This window comes from Triticum aestivum, chromosome 3B (genome assembly GCF_018294505.1).
Source record: "Triticum aestivum cultivar Chinese Spring chromosome 3B, IWGSC CS RefSeq v2.1, whole genome shotgun sequence".
In the NCBI taxonomy this organism is placed as follows: domain Eukaryota; kingdom Viridiplantae; phylum Streptophyta; class Magnoliopsida; order Poales; family Poaceae; genus Triticum; species Triticum aestivum.
Window position 1 is genome coordinate 235362931 of NC_057801.1, and position 22312 is coordinate 235385242.

The following is a 22312-nucleotide window of genomic DNA, read 5'->3' on the forward strand; positions in this document are numbered from 1 at the left end:
CATTTGTAGTGTAGAGGTCTATACAGTCGGTTGTGATGGACACTTGGAGCCTTTTTGATTCATAGGATCTTGTAAACATAGGAATAGGATTTGTAGTGGCCTGCCCACTTGAATCCTATAAGAATAGCAAGGAAATGCGGGGAGCTGTGTCGCCTTATAGAGTTACACTGATATTAACAGTACCGCACCTTCACTTGAAGAGAGCTGGTATCCGAAGCCTTTCTAGCCGTACCGGCAATACTAGCACATATATTCCAGCAAGTTCCACTTTGCTGATTTTACTCTGATGCTTAAGGTTTTCCCGTTATATGTACACTATGATATGTGTAGCTGCTTTGTGTCGCACTAGCAGCAGTCCACTCTTGAAGCTAAACACTGCAATGACTTACAAAATTGGCACCAACGCATTGAGTGCCATTCTGGATGCCATGAAACTCATACGCTCCCCACCTGTTGACTCTTGTTCAAAATATGATCCTAATGACTATTCTAACCTCGAGGAGTCAAAGGTAGATGGCCTGTCCTATTCACCCATCAAGGTGCCTATTCTAATTTGGCAATGTTTTATTGATTGTGGGTATCTTGCATATGTTGTCTTGCATTTCTTCTACGTCGTTGCACCGCCATCTACTTAGTTTACTCATCATATATGTCGAGATGCCATGCCCATCCATTATCAATACATATTCCATCTGTCATCATACCATGTTTTTCCACTCAAATGTTGTTCTTGTGCATCAGACATCAAAAAGGAATAGGGTGATTGCCGAACCTGAAGGAGCACCAGTAAAGTCCTTGAAAAATGTGGTGGTGCCGGAGAAATCAGACAGCACCCCACTTATATTGGTTGTACAACCAGTGACACAAAACGTAGGACCGACTCTAGCAGACTGTACCCATACTTCACTAGCCACACCACTAGCCCCACCACACAGGACCTGCACTCCAGCAAAAGGTATAACGATTTCATTTGCCATAGCACCAGCTGTACCATAGAAAAATCCCACTCCAGCAAAAAGTACAGCAAGTCCACCGGCCGAAGACCTATCCCAACTGCAGAGACGGCCAATTCCTGCAGATTGGAACCCCATTCCATTTATTCCCAGTTTAAAAGACAATGCTTTCAATGTTGTTAGGGACTACGTGCATATATTCCCATCATGGGAAGATTATTGTGAAGACAAACATCATTTTCACATCTTCCTGTCCAACTTACGTGTAAGTGCTATTATTCATGGTTATTATTTTCCTGTTTTCTGCAGATTGAACACATCAATGATTTACATTACATTGTTGTAACTAGGCGAGGGTCAATCTGGATAGTCATGACGAGCAAAGCTTGCTTGTGCTTTTCAAGGAAGCATTGCAGCAGTATCGGTGTTACCTGAGGAAATCACACTTTGATGGCAAGTCTATAAACGAATTTCCGGTGAAGCCTCCTGTGCTAAATTTAGAAGACATTGAATGGAAAAACCTTGTTATGCACTGGTCTCATTCCCAGGATGAGGTACTGTCTATGAAATCACATGACAATTTGAACTTCTACTTTTCCGCATATGCCTTACGGATCTTTTTTGCAGGAAATCTGCTTGAAGAAGAATTCTGGTTTGAAAAGAACGACAGGATATCGCAAATATGCTTCCCGCTGCTTTGCTCTTGTTAGTACCTGTTGTCCTGTATCACTATACTTGCATACATACCTGGTTCATTATGTGACAGCAGTATGCATGATAGCTTGCTTATCAATTGTTCGCTCCAAATTATCTGATCTGTATGAATGGTTACATTAGTGTAGAATATATCCAATGCCAATGTTTTTTTAGCTCTGCATTGTTCTTGTAAGTACATGCTGTCCTTTATCAGTGTACTTATAATGACATGTAGTTGTTCATGTACCATCACTCTGCAGCTTATTTTCCTTTGCCCTCCATTTTCTACACATCAGATCTATATTTACTCTTACCATAAGGTTGGTACTGAAGAAGTTTAGCTGTGCATTGCTCTTGGCTGTACCTTTTGCCTGTATCGCTGCACTTACATTTATAGCTACTTGGTTATGTAGCATCACTCTTCATCTTATCTTAAATATTCTCCATTTTTTCGTATATTATCACATCTATATTTACTCTTAACAAAATGTAGAATAAAGGCAATGCTTATGAAGAAGATTCTGTGGTAAACTTCTTGAATTGCCCCCCCCCCATCAGCACGGACAAGGCCTTTATAGAGCCTGTCTTCACCAATAATGTAAGTTTGTCCATCTGAAGCCTTCAAACTTTGTTGTATATATTTGGTTAGGCATGACTGCATTGCATCAAATTGCATGTTTAAAGTTTATTATGTAGTTCATAAACAAAAGTTTCCTTTCTCAATTTAAGTTTTCAGTTGTACAACCAAGTTCCTTCTTCATACCATGTAAATTAAACTATACAGAGCAAGTGATCTTCTTTTCCACTGCATGTATGCTTCTGTTCTTCATCCGTAATCCAGTGGTGTGGTGAACCTATCCACTACAGCAGAATGTCATATTCTGCAATGTCTTAACTATGAACAATGTCATATCATTCTACTACTCCCTCCGTCCGAAAATACTTGTCATTGAAATGGATGTATCTAGATGTATTTTAGTTCTAGACACATCCATTTTGATGACAAGTAATTCCGGACGGAGGGAGTATTATTTAAATCGTCTCTTTATTTGCCAATCTGAAATGGGATAAATTGACAGCACACTAACCATTGATACTTATGATTTCTTGATCTGCAATCCAGTGGTGTCGTGAAGCTGCAAACTCCTTCACAATGTCATTTCCTGCCATGTCTTGAACTGAACAATACCATATTGTGTTAATGCAATTTTAAACTATGTCACTTTATTCGTCGGTAAGAAATGTGATGAATTGTCAGCACTAATACTTTTATGTGCAAAACCTATCATCTGTCTGCTTGTTTATCTTTCAGAGTGAGGAAGATATAAGTGTTGAACAAGCGCAGTCTCATCATCTTTCTCAGTTACTTGCACTGCAGCTCCCCAGCAGGGCTAACCTTTCTTGAACTCTATTGAAGTGATGTCGGTTTTGTATATTATTTTGTCGGTGTATTTATTTGCACTGGTGGCATTCTTTGCTGCCCAGTGTATGTAATCTGCTGTCTGCTTGTGCTTTATTATCATAGTGGCGAACTTTGATGCCCAGTGGATGTAATATGCTATAATTTCTTTATTGTATAGTCTAGGATTTTTCTTATTCACGATGCTGCAGTTATTTTACTGTATATATATATATATATCCCATTTTCGCAGTAAACCGGCCAAACCGTAAAATTATGGTACATAATCGGGTCATCATGCAATCACGATGTAGGTTGGGCCTGAAATGTGCCGAACAGCTAACGGGCCGGCAGCAGCCCAAATGAACCCTGACCCATGATTGTGCGAATCAAATCACGGGCTTTTAAGAGGCCAAAATTGTCTCGGTCCTTGTTTGGCCCAATCAGATATCGGCTCCGAGCAGGCCCAATGCAAACCGGGCCGTAGTTAGGCCCAACTATATGACGGGCTTTTAACAGGCCGAAATTAATATTGGGACAAAAAGTTAAACGGGCCCTTAACAGGCGAAAACTAATATTAGGCGGAATTACTAAGTGAGCCTTTAGCAAGTGGGCCCAAAAGCATAGTGTCCAGTTGACGGGCCGAATCGGATATGGGCCATAATTGAGCACAAAGCCTCTTAAAGGGCCGGACCTGATCTGGGCCATAATTTGGCCCAAAACATGGTAGGCTTTTAAAGGGCCGGATCTCATATGGGCCACTATTAGGCTCGGAACATGGCAGGCCATTAATGGACCGGATCAAATATGGGCCTGCATTTGGCCCAAAACATGGCAGCCAGTTAATTGGCCGGCCTACTAGGGTCCTCAAAATCTTGTGGGCCTACAGCTGGGCCGGCCCATTAATGTCGGCGATATCTCATGGGCTTTTAGCCAGGCCGGCCCATTATGATCCGCAAGAATCTTGTGGGCCTTTACCTGGGCCGGCCCATTATGGCACACAAAAATCTTGTGGGCCTTTACCTGGGCCGGCCCATTATGGCCCGCAAAATCTTGTGGGCCTTTTGCTGGGCCAGCCCATTATGGTCCGCAAAATCTCGTGGGCCTTTAGCTGGGCCGGCCCATTATGGTCCGCAAAATCTTGTGGGCCTTTAGCTGGGCCGGCCCATTTAAACTTGATGGGCTGGTCCACGTGTCAACATATCATAGGCGCGTCTCGCCCATTGGATGAGTGACACCTATGCTAGCGTGGACCTGACACGTGTCTCCTCCAGCCAATGATGATTTTACACGTGGAAAATCCCCATTGGTCGGGGCTGTTAATGGGTTATCGGATTGAAAACCTGACCCGATAGCTTAACGGCGTTTCGTTACAGTGGATGCCACGTGTCGGTCACCCTTTACGAAAGCACTTCTGTGACACGCGATTTATCGTCATGGAAGTGGACACTTCCGTGATGATAATTTTGGTAATGTCATGGAGCACTTCTACGACAGCACAGGTATGACTATCTTGATTCTGTCATAAATTTTTCATGGATGTACATGCATGACAAAAAACACGACCTACTGTGACAAACACATATCATCACAGAAGTGTATTTTTTTGTAGTGACTCCATGCAGACATACGATCTTGGTCATGTATATCTTTGCCAACTTAGCACTGGTGTAAGTGGTCTTCACTGGGATGAAATGAGCTACCTTCGTCAAATGATCGACTACAACCCAAATAGAGTCATAGCCCGAACGAGTCCTGGGCAATCCTATGATAAAATCCATGCCTAGCTTGTCCCACTTCCATTCGGGTATCGACAATGGCTGTAGCAATCATACTGGCTTCTGATGCTCTGCCTTCACTCTCTGACATACATCACAAACTGCTACATACTCCGCGATATCCTTCTTCATTCCGGTCCACCAGAAACTGTCCTTCAAATCTAGATACATCTTGGTATTTCCTGGGTGAATCGAATACGGCGAATCATGGGCCTCTTGCAGAATCAACTTCCTGATCTCGGGGTCATTAGGCACATATACGCGATCCTCAAACCATAAGGTATCGTGCTCATCCTCACGAAATCCTTTAGCCTTTCCTTTGCTCATCCTTTCCTTTATCTCGGCAAGCTCTTTGTCTGTCTTCTGAGCTTCTCTAATCTTATCCATCAAGGTAGACTGAATTTCCAATGCTGCTACATAGCCTCTCGGAACTATTTCCAAACATAGCTCGAGAAGATCCTCTGCTAACTCCTTGGGTAATCCTCTGGTCATGAGTGTATTGACATGATTCTTGCGACTCAACGCATCGGCTACTACGCTAGCCTTTCCAGGATGATAGTGCAACCTCATATCATAATCCTTAATGAGCTCCAACCATCTCCTCTGCCTGAGATTCAACTCCTTCTGCGTGAAGATATACTTCAAACTCTTGTGATCCGTGTAAACCTCACAATGGTTTTCGATGAGAAAATATCTCCAAGTCTTCAACGCATGCACTACGGCTGCTAACATCAGATCGTGGGTAGCATAATTCAACTCATGGGGTTTAAGCTGTTGCGAGGCATAGAAAACAACTCTCCCCTTCTGCATAATCACTGCTCCAAGTCCTCGACGAGAAGCGTCTCAATATACTTGATAATCCTTGTGTTAATCTGGAAGAATCGACACCGGGGCTGTAACCAAGCGTTTCTTCAACTCCTAAAAACTGGCCTCACATTCCTCAGTCCATTTGAACTTGGTGTCCTTATTCAACAACTCTGTCATCGGCTTTGCAATCTTTGAGAAATTCTCAATGAACCTTCTGTAGTATCCTGCGAGTCCAAGAAAACTCCGGATCTCTCCAACTGACGTGGGTGATTCCCAATTTGTCACTGTGACAACCTTGGTGGGGTCTATTGCTATTCCTTCTCCGGATATAACATGTCCGAGGAATCCAACTTCCTTCAACCAAAACTCACACTTACTAAATTTGCCATATAACTGATGTTCTCTGAGCTTCCCAAGTACCAAACGCAAATGCTCCTTATGCTCCTCTTCATTCTTCGAGTAGAGCAATATGTCATCGATGAACACCACGACGAACTTATCCAAAAACTCCATAAACACCTTGTTCATCATGTTCATGAAATAGGCAGGCGCATTAGTCAGACCGAATGACATAACGGTATACTCATATAGCCCGTACCTTGTGGTAAAACCTGTCTTAGGTATATCCTGCTCTCGAATCTTCAGCTGATGTTATCCTGATCACAGATCGATCTTAGAAAATACTTTAGCTCCTTGCAATTGGTCAAACAAATCATTGATCATCGGCAGTGGGTACTTGTTCTTGATTGTTACTTCATTCAATCCACGATAATCAACAACCATCCTCAACGATCCATCCTTCTTCTCCACTAGAAGCACTAGTGATCCCCAAGGTGATGAACTTGGGCGAATATAGCCTTTATCCAGTAACTTCTTAATCTGCTTCTTGATTTCTTCCAAATCCTTTGTGGGCATTCGGTACGGTCTCTTAGATATGGGCCCTATGCCTAGCAAAAGCTCAATTAAAAACTCAATGTCTCTATCCGGTGGCATGCCTGGCAACTGTTATGGAAATACATCAGGGAAACCCTTCACCACTGGTACTTCCTCCTGTACAACTCCTGATAAGGAATTCACTTGAGTCCTCTTCGGCACATGCCAGGATACATACTTAATCCTTCTTCCTTCTGGGGCGGTGAGCAAAATCGACTTACTGGCGCAGTCAATGTTCCCTCCATACTTTGACAACCAATCCATGCCTAATATTACATCCATTCCTTGTGACTCCAAAACGATTAGGTCTGAGGGGAACACGTAGTTACCAATCCTTAATGGTAAGCGACCACACCATAGGCTAGCCATATACTCTGCTCCTAGCGAGGTTACTAACATGGGTGACCTAAGGGCTTGGGTTGGCAGGCTATACTAATCCATGAACCCCCTTGATATGTATGAATGCGATGGACCAGTATCAAAAAGAACGATTGCAGTAAATGACTTAACCAAAAACTTACCTATTACTGCATCTGGTTGCGCTTCAACCTCCTCCACGCTAACGTGGTTCACTTGTCCCCTATTGAAAGGGTTGGGCTTCTTCCTAGAGCTTCCATTGCCATTTCCATTCTTTGCTTCAGAACACTCCGTGGCGTAATGTCCATTCTTCCCGCACTTGAAACAGTAATGTGACTTAGATCCTTCTTGGCGGGTGTTGCTAGGCTGGAACGGTTCTGGCCGTTGCTTCCTCCATTCCCATTCCCATTCTTGGGGCCACTATGGTTACGCGAACTCCCTCCATTGAAATTATGGCCTCCATGGTTATGGTGAATGTGTCCTCCCGAGTTCGGGGTAAAACGGGGCCTCTACTGAGCTCCTGAATTGTACTTCCCTTGTCCATACTTACTCTTGCGGTTGTCAATCTGCTGCTGCTTCCATTCAATCACGAGAGCTCTATCTACCAACTCCTGGTAGTTGTTGAAGGTTGCCACCATCAACTACATGCTCAGCTCATCCTTCAGTCCTTCCAGGAACTTCTCCTGCTTAGCGGCATCTGTAGCAACGTCATCTGGGGCATAACGTGCTAACTTACTAAAATCATCCACATACTAGCCCACTATGCGTCCTCCTTGGCGCAAGTTGCGAAACTCGCGCTTGTTCATGGCCATAGCTCCTGCTAAAACATGGGCAGTGCGAAAAGCCTGCTGAAACTGATCCCATGTAACAGTGTCGATGGGGTAAGTGGCTGTGAAATTCTCCCACCATGATGCTGCCTGTCCATCAACCTGATGTACGACAAAACACACTCTCTCCGCATCTGTGCATCCTGAAGTGGTCAACTCCCTTCCAATCTTGCGGAGCCAATCATCTGCAACAATTGGCTCGGTGCTACTGGAAAACACCGGCGGATTCAGCCTTAGAAAACAGGCTAAGTGATCAACAAGTGGTGGTGGTGGGTTGTTGTTGTTCCCCTGGTTCTGATTCTGGACTAGTAGCTGCATCAGGGTATTCTGCTACTGGATCAACTGAGTGAGCTCCGGCGGGAAAGCAAATCCATTGTCACGTCTCAGAGGCATCTGATGGGTTTAGAAAAGATGAGAAAACAGAATAGAATGAGGTCTAGAGGGAAAACACAACCCGTATGCACATGAGACAAACACAATCATATCACTCCAATCAATTCAAACAAGGGCATACGTCGGTCTAACTAACGTTACAACAGTGTTTGGACTATACTATATACATGGTGGAATACTACTACTGATATGGTGGTCGACTAGAAGTTTTAATCGGTGGAAGACTCCATGATATCTGCTCCAGCTTCATCAACATAGTCATCATCGCTATCGTCGGGGTCCGAGTCGGTGTTGTCGATGATGATGTAGTTCTCCGGACAAGTGGAATCGTCGTCTTCTCCTCCTGGCGCGGGGTCTCCCATGAATACTCCTAGCTTCCTCGTCAAATCGTCATTCTTCTCCATGAGTATCGTCATTTCCTCCTCATATCCATCGCGTGTAGACTTGAGTTCTTCCTCCAGCTCCATGATCCTTGTCATTGCCTTCTTCAGTTCTATCATCCTTGCGCACATCTGGTTCTCCTGGCGACGAATGTGCTGGTTTAACTCCTGGATGAAAGCTGCAATGGATCTATCCCTCCTGGTGCTAATCATCTCCCATTGCTCATCTTGGCGCCCTCAAATCTGGTAGATAGTATCCTTAAGATCCTTGTGGTAAACTTCTCCAATGTGTCCCATGGTGATGTGGGCTGCCATGCTCTTTCCTAGACTCCCAGTTGGTGCATCAAAGGAAAACTCTATGGGCTCAGTGACTGGCATGAACGTCCTTCCTGGAACTTGAAATCGAATCATCCAATGCTCCTCTTCTGGTAAAGTGGCGATGTAGGTCCCGGTGAAGCTTGGTATTCCGATGTTCAGGTACCTAGTAACTGCCTTCAAGTGTCGTCCAAAAGGTGTATCTTCATCCGGTTATGTGAACTTGTTCCTTGCATCCACCATCCTATAGAGTAGAAAAGGAGAGGAGTCAGAAATGAGAAGAGAGTAGTGATCTAATGTTTTAGCTTAGTGGTCATGTCCTACAGTCAGCATGTGCTCTGATACCATCTTGTAGCGACTAGACCTCAAACAGTCTAGTCTCTGTGCATCAGTGTCATCCCTGGATCAGTAATGCTAACACACACAATACTCGAGGATTAATAACAGAGTTTCAATCACACACTTATTACATTGAATGTCTCGAAAAGAGAACTTAATACAACAATATGGCTTAAGGCCATCTAAAAACGATAACAGCGGAAGGCTTGGAAGACAAAGCGAGTCAATCAACTCCAACAGCATAGCTGAGTGAAAGACAACGACCTATGGCACCTTACTCGTCGCCTGAAAAGTCTGCAACATGAAATGTTGCAGCCCGAAACGGGTCAGCACATGGAATATGCTGGCAATGTAACACATAGAGTAATGAACAGAATAAATGCTATCACTACATGCATATATGGCTGGTGGAAAGCTCTATGGTTACAATTTTGCATAAAGCCAATTTTTTCCTACAACAAAGGAACAAATTTCATTTAACTATCATGGTGGTTGTTAAACATTAAGAAGGTTCCTCCAACTAATCCCAATTAAGCATCATCATTAAACCCAATCAATTTAATTTAGAGTGATGAGATCAACATGATAATCCAAGAACCAAATACTCAAGATGTCCATAACCGGGGACACGGCTAACCATGATTAGTTTGTACAGTCTGCAGAGGTTTGCACACTTTTCCCCACAAGACTCGAACACATCCATGGTCGGAGATTCGAGACACAGTCTTCTGAAACATTATCTCTCTACTTTGGGTAGACAGTACCACCTACAACCCACTACATCTGGTAGTCTACCTCTTCAAGAGATTCACGCAACTTACTCAACTATGTCAGATCCCATATTGGCTTGTGGCTGCACACGGAAGTTTCTAGCATGAATAATCTTATGATCCCTTTGAGCCTGGGTGGCAAACCGTAGGATGATCACACAGGTACTCCGGGATATCCTAGGACAGCACTAGATTCTCCAGGTGCCCTGACAACCACTGGTACTCCAGGGTGCCTCAAGCAATCCACCCAGATGTGTATTTAAGTAGCCACCTTAAGTTAACCATTAATTAACAATACTCACATCTGTCATGGATACACTCATCCAAACCACGTCTACGAGCATAGCATAGCAATATAAGCATAACGTAGAAGTAACTCCCAAAGGTTTGATAATAAGCAGGGCAATAGGTTCTACCTCATCATTTACTTCCCAAAAACCCACATGTTAATCAGATCCTAACCATGCAATGTTTGATGTTGATCTAATGCAATAAAACTGGGTAATAAAGAGGTATGATCAAAGTGTTACTTGCCTTGCTGATGATCCGCAAAACCTAGAGACTCGTAGTAGCACGCTTCGCACTCCGGGTACTCTATCGTAAACAAACAATAACATACATAAGCACTCAAACTAGAAGCACGGGTAAAACTCAAATAAGAGATCTAACCAAAAAGTTCAACTGAAGAACTCCGATTTGCAAAAAGAATCAAATCAAACGGAACAACGAAACTCAAACTGCAAAAGAAACAAGATCCGTTTGCTAATCTGGACTAAAGTCAAATTTTACAATACCAAAATCTTGTTCAAGTTGGTTAAACAGAAAAAGGGCTTCGAGACGAAGATCTAGGCGCTTGAATCGCTCGATTCCGATAGACGAGCAAAAAGATAATCTAAAACGAAGATTAGGGCAGAAATTGCGATCGAAAATAATCGCGGAAAAACCCTGGAAAAAGAAAAACTGATGAACAGGCTAACGAACGAATGTTCGCCGTCTGCGGCTAACGGCTGAACTTCGTTCGTTAAAACGAACGTACGGACGAACGTCCGCTATTTAACTAAACCAAAGAAAACCGAACAGATCTATATAAATAAATAAAAACGAATCTAGGGTTTTTCGAAATAAAAGCGATCGTTTTTTAAAAAAAACAACGGCTACCTCGGTGTACATGTCGGCGGCGGCTAGCTCCGGCGACGGCGGCGACAAGCGGCTCCGGCGGTGGCGGCGAGCAGCGGCGACAGCGGGGTCGGTCTAGGGTTTTGGTGGGGCGGCGGCTCAGCTTGGGCCTTCAGCCTTTAACGGGCCGGCCGAGTCGGTGTCCCAGGCGGACACGGCCTGGTAGGTCGGTTACTTTTTTAAAAAAATATTTCGACGTGCAGAAAAACAAATAAAAGAAATACTAAACGGACTTCAAAAATCCTGAAATAAAATTTTCCCCATCCTCTAAAAATATAACACACAAGGTGAACATTTATTTGGGCCTCTAATGCAATTTTGTAAAGCGCATTTTTTTCCTAATTCAAATAAAATAGCAATAGAACTCCGTAAAAAAAATTCTTATTTGATTTTAATATTTAACACCCAATATTTCTTTATTTTGGGGAAGTCATTTCATCCCCTCTCTTTTATTTTTATATAAGAAATATTCGAAGAGAAAAATAATTAAAACCAAATGATCCTCTTTTGAAAATTTGAGAAAACTCAAATATGAAAATAACGAAATCCCCAACTCTCTCCGCGGGTCCTTGAGTTGCGTAGAATTTCTAGGATCAACCCAAAAATGCAATAAAACATGATATGCAATGATGATCTAATGTATAACATTCCAAATTGGAAATTTGGGATGTTACAATATTTCGATTTCTGATGCTGAAACACAATCTGGTAATGAACATGAACCTAGTGAAAATGCTAATGATGATGTTCATGTTGATACTCAACCTAGTAATAACAATGATGTAGAGATTGAACCTGCTATTGAGCTTGATAACCCACAATCAAAGAATCAACATTATGATAAGAGAGACTTTGTTGCTAGGAAGCACGATAAAGAATCAGAACCATGGGTTTAGAAACCCATGCCTTTTCCTCCAAAGCCATCCAAGAAAAAGGATGATGAGGATTTTGAGCGCTTTGCTGAAATGATTAGACCTATCTTTTTGCGTATGCATTTGACTGATATGCTTAAAATGAATCCCTATGCCAGGTATATGAAAGATATTGTTACAAATAAAATAATGATATCGGAAGCTGAAATTTCCACCATGCTTGCTAATTATACTTTTAAGGGTGGAATACCAAAGAAACTTGGAGACCCAGGAGTGTCAACTATACCATACTCCATTAAAAGAAACTATGTTAAAACTGCTTTATGTGATCTTGGAGCCGGTGTTAGTGTTATGCCTTTCTCTTTGTATCATAGACTTGATTTGAATAAGTTGACACCTACAGAAATCTCTATGCAAATGTCCGATAAATCAACTGCTATACCCATCGGTATTTGTGAGGATGTGCCTATTGTGGTTGCAAATGTCACTATTTTAATGGACTTTGTTATTCTTGATATTCCCGAGGACGACAGAATGTCGATCATCCTTGGTAGACCCTTTTTGAATACTGCAGGGGCTGTTATTGATTGCAACAAAGGCAATGTCACTTTTCATGTTAATGGTAATGAGCATACAATACACTTTTCAAAGAAACAACCTCAAGTTCATAGTATCAATTCTATTGGAAAAATTTCAACAATTACTATTGGAGGTTTTGAATTCCCTCTTCCTACTGTCAAAAAGAAATATGATATTCTTATTGTTGGGGACATGCATACCCCCGTTGAGGTAACCTAGTGTTATTCGAAATTTCTCCGGTTTCATGTTATTGAAAGAAGTTTGTTAACAAGACTTGATCAACCTTGTTAGTGGATTCCTTTTGATGAGCATGAGATGGATGAAGATAGAAGACACAACCTTCTCTACTCTCCTTTTACTTTATGTTATTTAGATTAAATAAAGCAAAAATAGTATTTTCTATCTGTTTTCTGAATTATCTATGCAATAAAAAAATACCCCGAAAATAAAAGTTCTCCAAATGCCCTGAAAATTGAGTATGATTTTTTGTAGAATATTTGAGAATTTCTAGAACTTAGAACACACCAAGGGGGGCCCACCATTTGGTCACGAGGGTGGAGGGCACACCCTACCCCCTGGGCGCGCCCCCTACCTCATGGGCTCCACGTGGACCCCCTCCACTTATTCCATCACCCACACACTTTGTCTTCCTCCAGAAAAAATCATCCCGTAGCTCAAACCCGTGTTCTAGCTCGTTTTACTGCCATTTCCGATCTCCTTGCTCAAAGCTCCATTCACAAAACTGCTTTGGGGGATTCTTCTTTGGTATGTGACTCCTCCAATGGTCCAATTAGTTTTTGTTCTAGTGCTTTATTTATTGCAAATTTTGCTGCTGAGGTGACCCTGTTCTTGGGCTTGCATGTAAAATTTATATGGTCCAAAGTAGTTTTAATGCATGATATAGTCTCTAGGCACTTGTGGGAGTAGTTGCTATCAATCTTGTTGAGTTTGGTTCACTTTTATTTTGAGTCTCTAAAAATTTCATAAATTTTTCAGAGGAAGAAAATGATAAAGAGATTGTTGGGAGGCTCCTCTAGCCGAAGCTCGAAGGAAAAGTAGAATGAAGAGAATAAAAGGCCCAAGTACAATCTTCCTCGCACCGCGGAGGTCCGGCCGTGTGAATGGCCTTGTGATGCGTTCTTGAGAGCCGCCGGAATTCACGACAACTTTTATTATTTGGCTGAGAATGCAGGCCTCACCGACTTCCTCCATGACTATGAACAGTATTTCCTACTCACTAATATTTTCGTGCAAAACTTTTATTTCCATGCTAGAAGATCACCACCTTCAGTGGAGTTTTATTTATATGATGACTTTAAGGAGATCTCACTCTATGATTTTTGTGTGGTTTGCAAGTTGCCCTTTGAGGGAAGCATCGAGGAACCACACCCTAGAGATGTGGAAGAATTTATTGATAGAATTGTTGTAGGGGAAACGAGAAAAGTTTTAGATGCTAGGACTACTAGTGTACATTTTCCTATTCTACACTACTTTGCAATATTTGCTAGTAGATGCTTAATTGTTCGCGGGAACGGTGGGAGCCTTAGTGCTCCATACCTTGCTATTTTGCACCATTCTTTATTTCGTGATACAACTTTCAGTTTAGGCTCTATTGTTGCTAAACGGTTAAGTCTAAACCATACAAAGGGCCCCACCTTTGAAGGTACCTTTGCTTCATGCCTTGCTAAACACTTTGAGATACCTATTAGGCATTATGAGAAAGACGAAAAGTTGCTGCCCACTATTTTGCTAGACTATAAGAGTATGGTAGCACATGACTTCATTGTTAAAAATAAGAAGAAGATACTTAAGTATAACTTGATATTTGCTAAACCTAAGTGTGAGACTATTATCTTGCCTTCACCCTCTCTGTTTAATATACATTCAGGCACGTACCTCATCATGCCCGAGGACATTTATGCATATTGGGAGTTTACATGAGTCCCAGAGCCTAAGCCAGAGCCACCACTTGATGCATATCGAGAGTCTGTTTATCAGTGGGATCCGGAGGAGCTCGCTAACCAGTGGCACCCCGAGGACCCTCCTCAGTACACCAGAGGGGATTGCTTCAATCCGTGGGCATAGACCAACTTAGGCCAAAAGCCTAAGCTTGGGGGAGTACATATTTCTCACCGACATTACATTCATGTTCACACACTCATTCTAGTTGTCGGTGTCCATACTTTTTCATTATACTATCCATGCTAGTTTATATTCTTTTCTTGCTTTCTTCTTGTGTGTTTGAAATTTTTTGAGAAAAACCCAAAAAAAATTTGTAGCTTTTAGCTAGTTTACTTTCCATGCTTGTAGTAGAAATATTAAAAGAAAACCCAAAAAGATTTCCCGTTCTTCTTTTGCTTGTTGGGAGATTTCCCATGTAAATAGTTTTATTTTTCAATGAATTTCTTTTTCTTTTCTTTGGGGGTCGAGAGTAAAAGACCACGATGAAAATGATGAGTGGCTCTCATATGCATTATTGTTGATCTAACCAAGAGCCCATATTATCTTGTCTTCTCCTTTAAATTAAATGTTTGCAGATTCCAGCTTAGTCCAATGCACGTGCAAATGAAAGGCAATAATGACGATATATGATGAAATGATTGAGATGAGAGAAGCTGGTATGAACTCGACCTATCTTGTTTTTGTAAATATGATTAGTTCATAGTTCCTGATTCAGCCTATTATGAATGAAACATGTTTGCAATGACAATTAGAGATTATAGTTATTCATGCCATGCTTAATTAGCTAGGAGTTTATAATGGTTTACCTTGCATTCCAACATTCTATTAAAATGGTTGTGATGTGGTATGATAAGGTGGTATCCTCCTTTGAATGATTCGAGTGGCTTGACTTGGCACATGTTCACGCATGTAGTTGAAACAAAATCAACATAGCCTTCACGGTATTTATGTTCATGGTGATTTATATCCTACTCATGCTTGCACTCATTGTTGGTTAATCTTAAAGCATGTTCATGACTGTTGTCGCTCTCTAGTTGGTCGCTTCCCAGTCTCTGTCTAGCCTTCACTTGTACTAAGCGAGAATACTGCTTGTGCATCCACTTCCATAAACCCCAAAGTTATTCCATATGAGTCCACCATACCTTCCTATATGCAGTATTTACCTGCCGTTCCAAGTAAATTTGTATGTGCCAAACTCTAAACCTTCAAATGAAATTCTGTTTTGTATGCTCGAATAGCTCATGTATAAACTAGGCATGTCTATATCTTCCATGCTAGGTGGGTTATTCTTATATGAGTGGACTTCGCTCATCATTCACGAGAAAATGGCCGGTAACCAGGATGCCCGGTCCCATGCTCAAATCAAATCAAAATAATGGCAAACAAAACTCCCCCATGATTGTTGTTAGTTGGACGGTACCCGTTGTTTCAGACTAGCCGTGGAATGTGCTTGTTGGTGGTGGGGGAGTATAAACTTTACCATTCTTTTAGGGAACCGCCTATAATGTATGTAGCATGGAAGATATCGAGATCTCTTGGTTGTTATGTTGACAATGAAAGTACGCCACTCAAAATATTATTTATCTCTGATTCAAAACTCGAGCTCTGGCACCTCTCAAATCCCTGCTTCCCTCTGCAAAGGGCCTATCTATTTACTTTTATGTTGAGTCACCATCCTCTTATTCAAAAGCACTAGTTCGAGAGCACCGCTATCATTTATATGCATTGTTATTAATTTACATTGAGTATGACTGTGAATGGATCTCTTTTGCCATGAATTACAATGTTTAGTCAGTCCTTGATCTTCAGGGGTGCTATGCATTTATGTTTTGCAGTCTCAGAAAGGACTAGTGAGATACCATCTTGTTGTATCATATTATGATTGTTTTGAGAAAGTGTTGTCATCCAAGATTTATTATTATTGCTCGCTAGTTGATTATGCCATTGATATGAGTAAATGTGAGACCTAAGCGTTATTGTGAATATGGTTAGTTCATAATCTTTGCTGAAAACTTGAATGTTGGCTTTACATATTTGCAACAACAAGATCAAACAGAGTTTGTAAAAGTTTTTCTTTACCACTTTCAGTTTGTCAACTGAATTGCTTGAGGACAAGCAAAGGTTTAAGCTTGGGGGAGTTGATATGTCTCCAACGTATCTACTTTTCCAAACACTTTTGCCCTTGTTTTGGACTCTAACTTGCATGATCTGAATGGAACTAACCCGGACTGACGCTGTTTTCAGCAGAATTGCCACGGTGTTATTTTTGTGCAGAAATAAAAGTTCTCGGAATGACCTGAAACTCCACGGAGTCACGTTTTGGAATTAATAAAAAATATTGGCGAAAGAATCAACAGAGGGGGACCCACACATCTGTCCACGAGGGTGCATGGCGCGCCCACCCCCCTGGGGTGCGCCCCCTGCCTCGTGGGTCCCCTGGACCTCCACCGACCTCAACTCCAACTCTATATGTTCATGTTCGGGGAGAAAGAAATCAGAGAGAAGGATTCATCATGTTTTACGATATGGAGCCGCCGCCAAGCCCTATTCTTCCTCGGGAGGGCTGATCTGGAGTCTGTTCGGGGCTTTGGAGAAATGAATCCGTCGCCATCGTCATCATCAACCATCCTCCATCACCAATTTCATGATGCTCACCGCCATGCGTGAGTAATCCCATCGTTGGCTTGCTGGACGGTGATGGGTTGGATGAGATTTACCATGTAATCGAGTTAGTTTTGTTAGGGTTTGATCCCTAGTATCCATTATGTTCTAAGATTGATGTTGCTATGACTTTGCCATGCTTAATGCTTGTCACTAGGGCCCGAGTGCCATGATTTCAGATCTGAACCTATTATGTTTTCATGAATATATGTGAGTTCTTGATCCTATCTTGCAAGTCAATAGTCACCTGCTATGTGTTATGATCCGGCAAAACCCAGAGTGACAATAGTCGGGACACTTCCTGGTGATGACCGTAGTTTGAGGAGTTCATGTATTCACTAAGTGCTAATGCTTTGGTCCGGTACTCTATTAAAAGGAGGCCTTAATATCCCTTAGTTTCCAATAGGACCCCGCTGCCACGGGAGGGTAGGACAAAAGATGTCATGCAAGTTCTTCTCCATAAGCATGTATGACTATATTTGAAATACGTGCCTACATTACATTGAGAACTGGAGCTAGTTCTGTGTCACCCTATGTTATAACTATTGCATGATGAATTGCATCCGACATAATTATCCATCATTGATCCATTGCCTACGAGCTCTTTTCATATTGATCTTTGCTAAGTTACTTCTCCGTTGCCGCTGTTACAATTGCTACAAAACCGCTACTCTTACTTTTGCCACCGTTACCGTTACTTCCATACTACTTTGCTACTAAATACTTTGCTGCAGATATTAAGTGTTTCAGGTGTGGCTGATTGACAACTCAGCTGCTAGTACTTGAGAATATTCTTTAGCTCCCCTTGTGTCGAATCAATAAATTTGGGTTGAATACTCTACCATCAAAAACTGTTGCGATCCCATATACTTGCGGGTTATCAACTCGCTCTCCGGGGCGCGGCGCAGGCTCGACCTTCCCCCTCCTCCGGCAGCCTCCAAGACCCTGGGACCAGAAGGCCATCGGTGGTGAGCCAATCGAGGTGCTGTTCCCTTACCTCGACGGAAGCAAGTCACCCTGGATCTAGCCCGGCGGTAGCGCGGCTCGAGAGCTTGATGCCTTCTTCCCATTGGCCACCTTCTTGGCGCGCTCCAACGTTGCCGTCTTGTCCTTCGCCATCTCCGCGGTGGTCATCAGAGTCGAGTGGAGCTGCACGGCATGGAGGCGAAAGAGGTGGAGAGACGGCCAGAAGGGTGAAGAAAGGAGAGGGACACTGTTCCACCGCTCGGTCGCATAGCCTCTTATAGCAGTGCACCCGAGTAACCGACACCTGGGACCGCGAGATCCCAGTGCATCCTACTAATCAGAGACTTCATAGTACGTGGCGATAAAGGTGGAGCAAAAATCAAGGAGTCCCGCCCCACTTGCCCCACTTACCGCGCCGTTACCGATCCGCGCGCTTCTCCAAAATTTCAAATCCCGTGAGATCCAGGACCTGGCAGAATGATCGATCACGTCAGAAGGTTTCCTTGTTCATTCGGGTCCAACCCGATGCTCGAGATCACTCGGTCAAATATCGATCCAGAATAGATCGAGGCGATTGAGAAGGGGTTAAGCAGTGCGGGCATATGCAGATCTCTAAAACGCCTCCGAGGCATTGAGTCTCATCGAAACCCGCTCCAATCCTTTTTCACTCGAACCCCGATCCATTCGGGGGCTAATGAGGAGGACATGTACCTAGGGCATGGTCCTAGGCCTAGCCTACATGCCCTACCCAAGGACACCACATGCAAGAACCCATGGCCCACAAGGTTATGAAGGAGTCACCGACTGGGCTACCTGCAATTTACAAGTCACTCGAACAAGGGATTCACTTGGTGAAATCACGTACACTCGACTATCTCTGTTCACTCAGAGTACCAGGTGCCGCTCGAGCATAGAAGCCCTAGGGTCATCCTGAGACAGCAACGGTCGGGAGATTAGTTTGTCGCCTTGAAGAGCATCTAATGCTGGCGTTACATGTAACACTCGCACCCCTTAACTCACCCATTGAACCCTTGGGTAACGGGGGCCTTGATGAGGGGCCGGCGGACTCTATATAAGGCGCCCCTCCACCCCTGCACATGGGTACGCATCATTTGTAACTCAACACTCCAGATAATCAAGCTCCCGTAGCACCGAGACGTAAGGTCTTTACCTCTTCCGAGAGGGGCCTGGACTCGTAAATCCGAGTGTACAACCACACCGTAGCTAGGCTCTGCCCTCTCATACGTACCCCTATCCTCTACTGTCGGAATTGTTCCCATGACACAAAGTTCGCTAGGCAGCTAGGGGACATTTGGTCCCAGCTCACTTGGTCAATTTGGGCCGTGCATGAGAGATCCAATGATCCGTGTGTAATTTTTTCTATTTGTGCACCTAGAGGGCGATTGCATTCTAGTCCCCCCCACATTTTATGGATCCCTTATAGATACCCAAATGATATGTGTTACAATTCAAATGCGTAGCACTTTGGCCCTTATGTTTTTCGATGAAATTCTAGTCACGCAAGGATAGAAAATTATTGGATGAAAAGAAAAACTATTATCCGTGAGAGGGAAGGAAATCTTACTCAAATCAATTGTACAAGATATGGAGAGGTATCCCAAGTTATGCCATGTCCGTCTTTAAAATTCCTAAAAATGCAACGGAATCATTGAGGCGATGTCGCAATTTTGGTGGGGTGACGATGACAACAAGAAGGGAATTCATTGGATGGTGTGGTTGAAGATGTGTGTGTGTGTAAAAATACCAAGGAGGAATGGTGGTGTAGGGTGGAACCCTAATGGTCGATCTTTTCATACTTGGAGGGGGGAAAGAGAGACAAATCAAAAGAAACACAAGATGAACACTCAAGACAAGATCCAATCACACAGTTAAATCCACATACACATAAGGAGATACAAAGATCCAAAATCAACACAATAGGATACAAAGGGTAGCTAGTTCATGCCAATCCTTGAAGGAGAGAGGTCTTGAATCCTAGCAGGATCTTCCCATGAAGGGGTCTTGAATCCACATGGGGGATCTTCTCACATGGATGTCTTGAACTCCATGGGAGTAGGGATAAGTGGATGAGCAAATCTCTATATCAAATGAGCTCTAACCTTTGCTAACCCTAGAAGGATGAGGGAGAGGTCTATATATAGTGCTAGTACAAGTTGGGACGAGTTGGAGGGGCACATGGGCCTTTAGGCCATTCACTATGTGCAAACAAGGGCCGGATGTCTAGGCTAGGGGCCCGATGTCCGGTGGCTCATGAAGAGCCAGATGTCCAGGGTCTTGGCCGGATGTCAGGGCCTGGAGGGGCAGAGGCCCTATTGCTCTCGGGTGTGTCAAGCCTCAAATCCGGGGCCGGATTGGATGTCCGGGCTGGTCGGACTGGATGTCCGGGTCCTGTAGCTTCGGAGTTGTGGCCTTGTTGTTGTAGATGGAGTCATCAGGGGCTAGATATCAGGGCCAGGGTCCAGATGTCCGGGTCATGTACCCCTTCTACGGTTCCTCTCGTCGTGCTCATTTGTCCATGTACTTGAGGACTTGTCCATCACCACGAGCATCTCCAAGAGAGTCTTCTTGCTACATAAGCACACATAGCATTCCAGATTGAGGTGGTAGTCATGTATCATGTGGGTCATATGGAATGTCACTAATGAGAGATGTCACCCGGTCTCAAGAGCTCTTGCACATGCTCATGCGATCGGTCTACTTGGTGCCTGGGGAGACGGAAGTAGGTCCATGTGAATGACTGTGGGATGCTCCGCATCTCCCCTCCCCCTGGGAAAGATCCGACCTCGGATCAAAAACCTCATCACCATGGAAGGGAGATAGATCCTGACATTAGAAATCTCGCTCATGTTGTACTTGTCGCTTGGGATGTTGATCTTGTATGCATTGTTGTTGTAGCGTGCTAATAGCTTGAAGGGTCCATCGGCTCGAGTTAGTAGCTTGGAATTGAGCTCATTGGGGAAGCATTCCTTTCAAACGTGTAACCACACAAGATCTCCGGTGTCGAATACCATGGGGTGCTTGTTCATGTTGGTCTTGGTCGTGAGTCGTTGTACTTGGTGCTCAATGGTGTGTCGTGTATATTCATGCACCTTCTTGAGATAGCTCGCTCGTGCGCTTGTTCCCATGTTTGATGCGCTCTTGTATTGGTAGCGGTGGATTGTCCAATGGGACAACGGGTTGAATATGTAGATGACCTCGAAGGGGGACTTTCTGTTAGTAGAGTGTCTTGCTCGATTGTAGGCGTACTCGTCAATGGGTAAGTGATACGTCTCCATCGTATCTACTTTTCCAAACTCTTTTGCCCTTGTTTTGGACTCTAATTTGCATGATTTGAGTGGAACTAACCCAGACTGACACTGTTTTCAGCAGAATTGCCTTGGTGTTATTTTTGTGCAGAAATAAAAGTTCTCAGAATGATCTGAAGCTTCACGGGGAATATTTTTGGAATTAATAAAAAATATTGGCGAAAGAATCAACCAGAGGGGACCCACCACGTGACCACAAGGCTGGGGGCGCACCCTACCCCCCCCCCCCCCCGGCGTGCCCCTGGCTTGTGGGTCCCGTGAAGCTCCATCGAACTCAACTCCAACTCCATATATTCATGTTCAGGGAGAAAAAAAATCAAAGAGAAGGATTCATCGCGTTTTACAAGACGGAGCCGTCGTCACCTCCTGTTCTTCATTGGGAGGCCAGATCTGGAGTCCGTTTGGGGCTCCGGAGAGGTTAAATCAATGCCATCGTCATCATCAACCATCTTTCATCACCAATTTCATGACGCTCACCGTCCTGCTTGAGTAATTCCATCGTAGGCTTGTTGGACGGTGATGGATCGGATGAGATTTATCATGTAATCGAGTTAGTTTTGTTAGGGTTTGATCCCAAGTATCCACTATGTTCTGAGATTGATATTGCTATGACTTTGCTATGCTTAATGCTTGTCACTAGGGCCCGAGTGCCATGAATTCAGATCTGAACCCTTTATGTTTTCATGAATACATTTGTGTTGTTGATCCTATCTTGCAAGTTATAGCCACCTACTACGTGTTATGATTCGACAACCCCGGAGTGACAATAGTCGGGACACTTCCCGGTGATCACCGTAGTTTGAGGAGTTCATGTATTCACTAA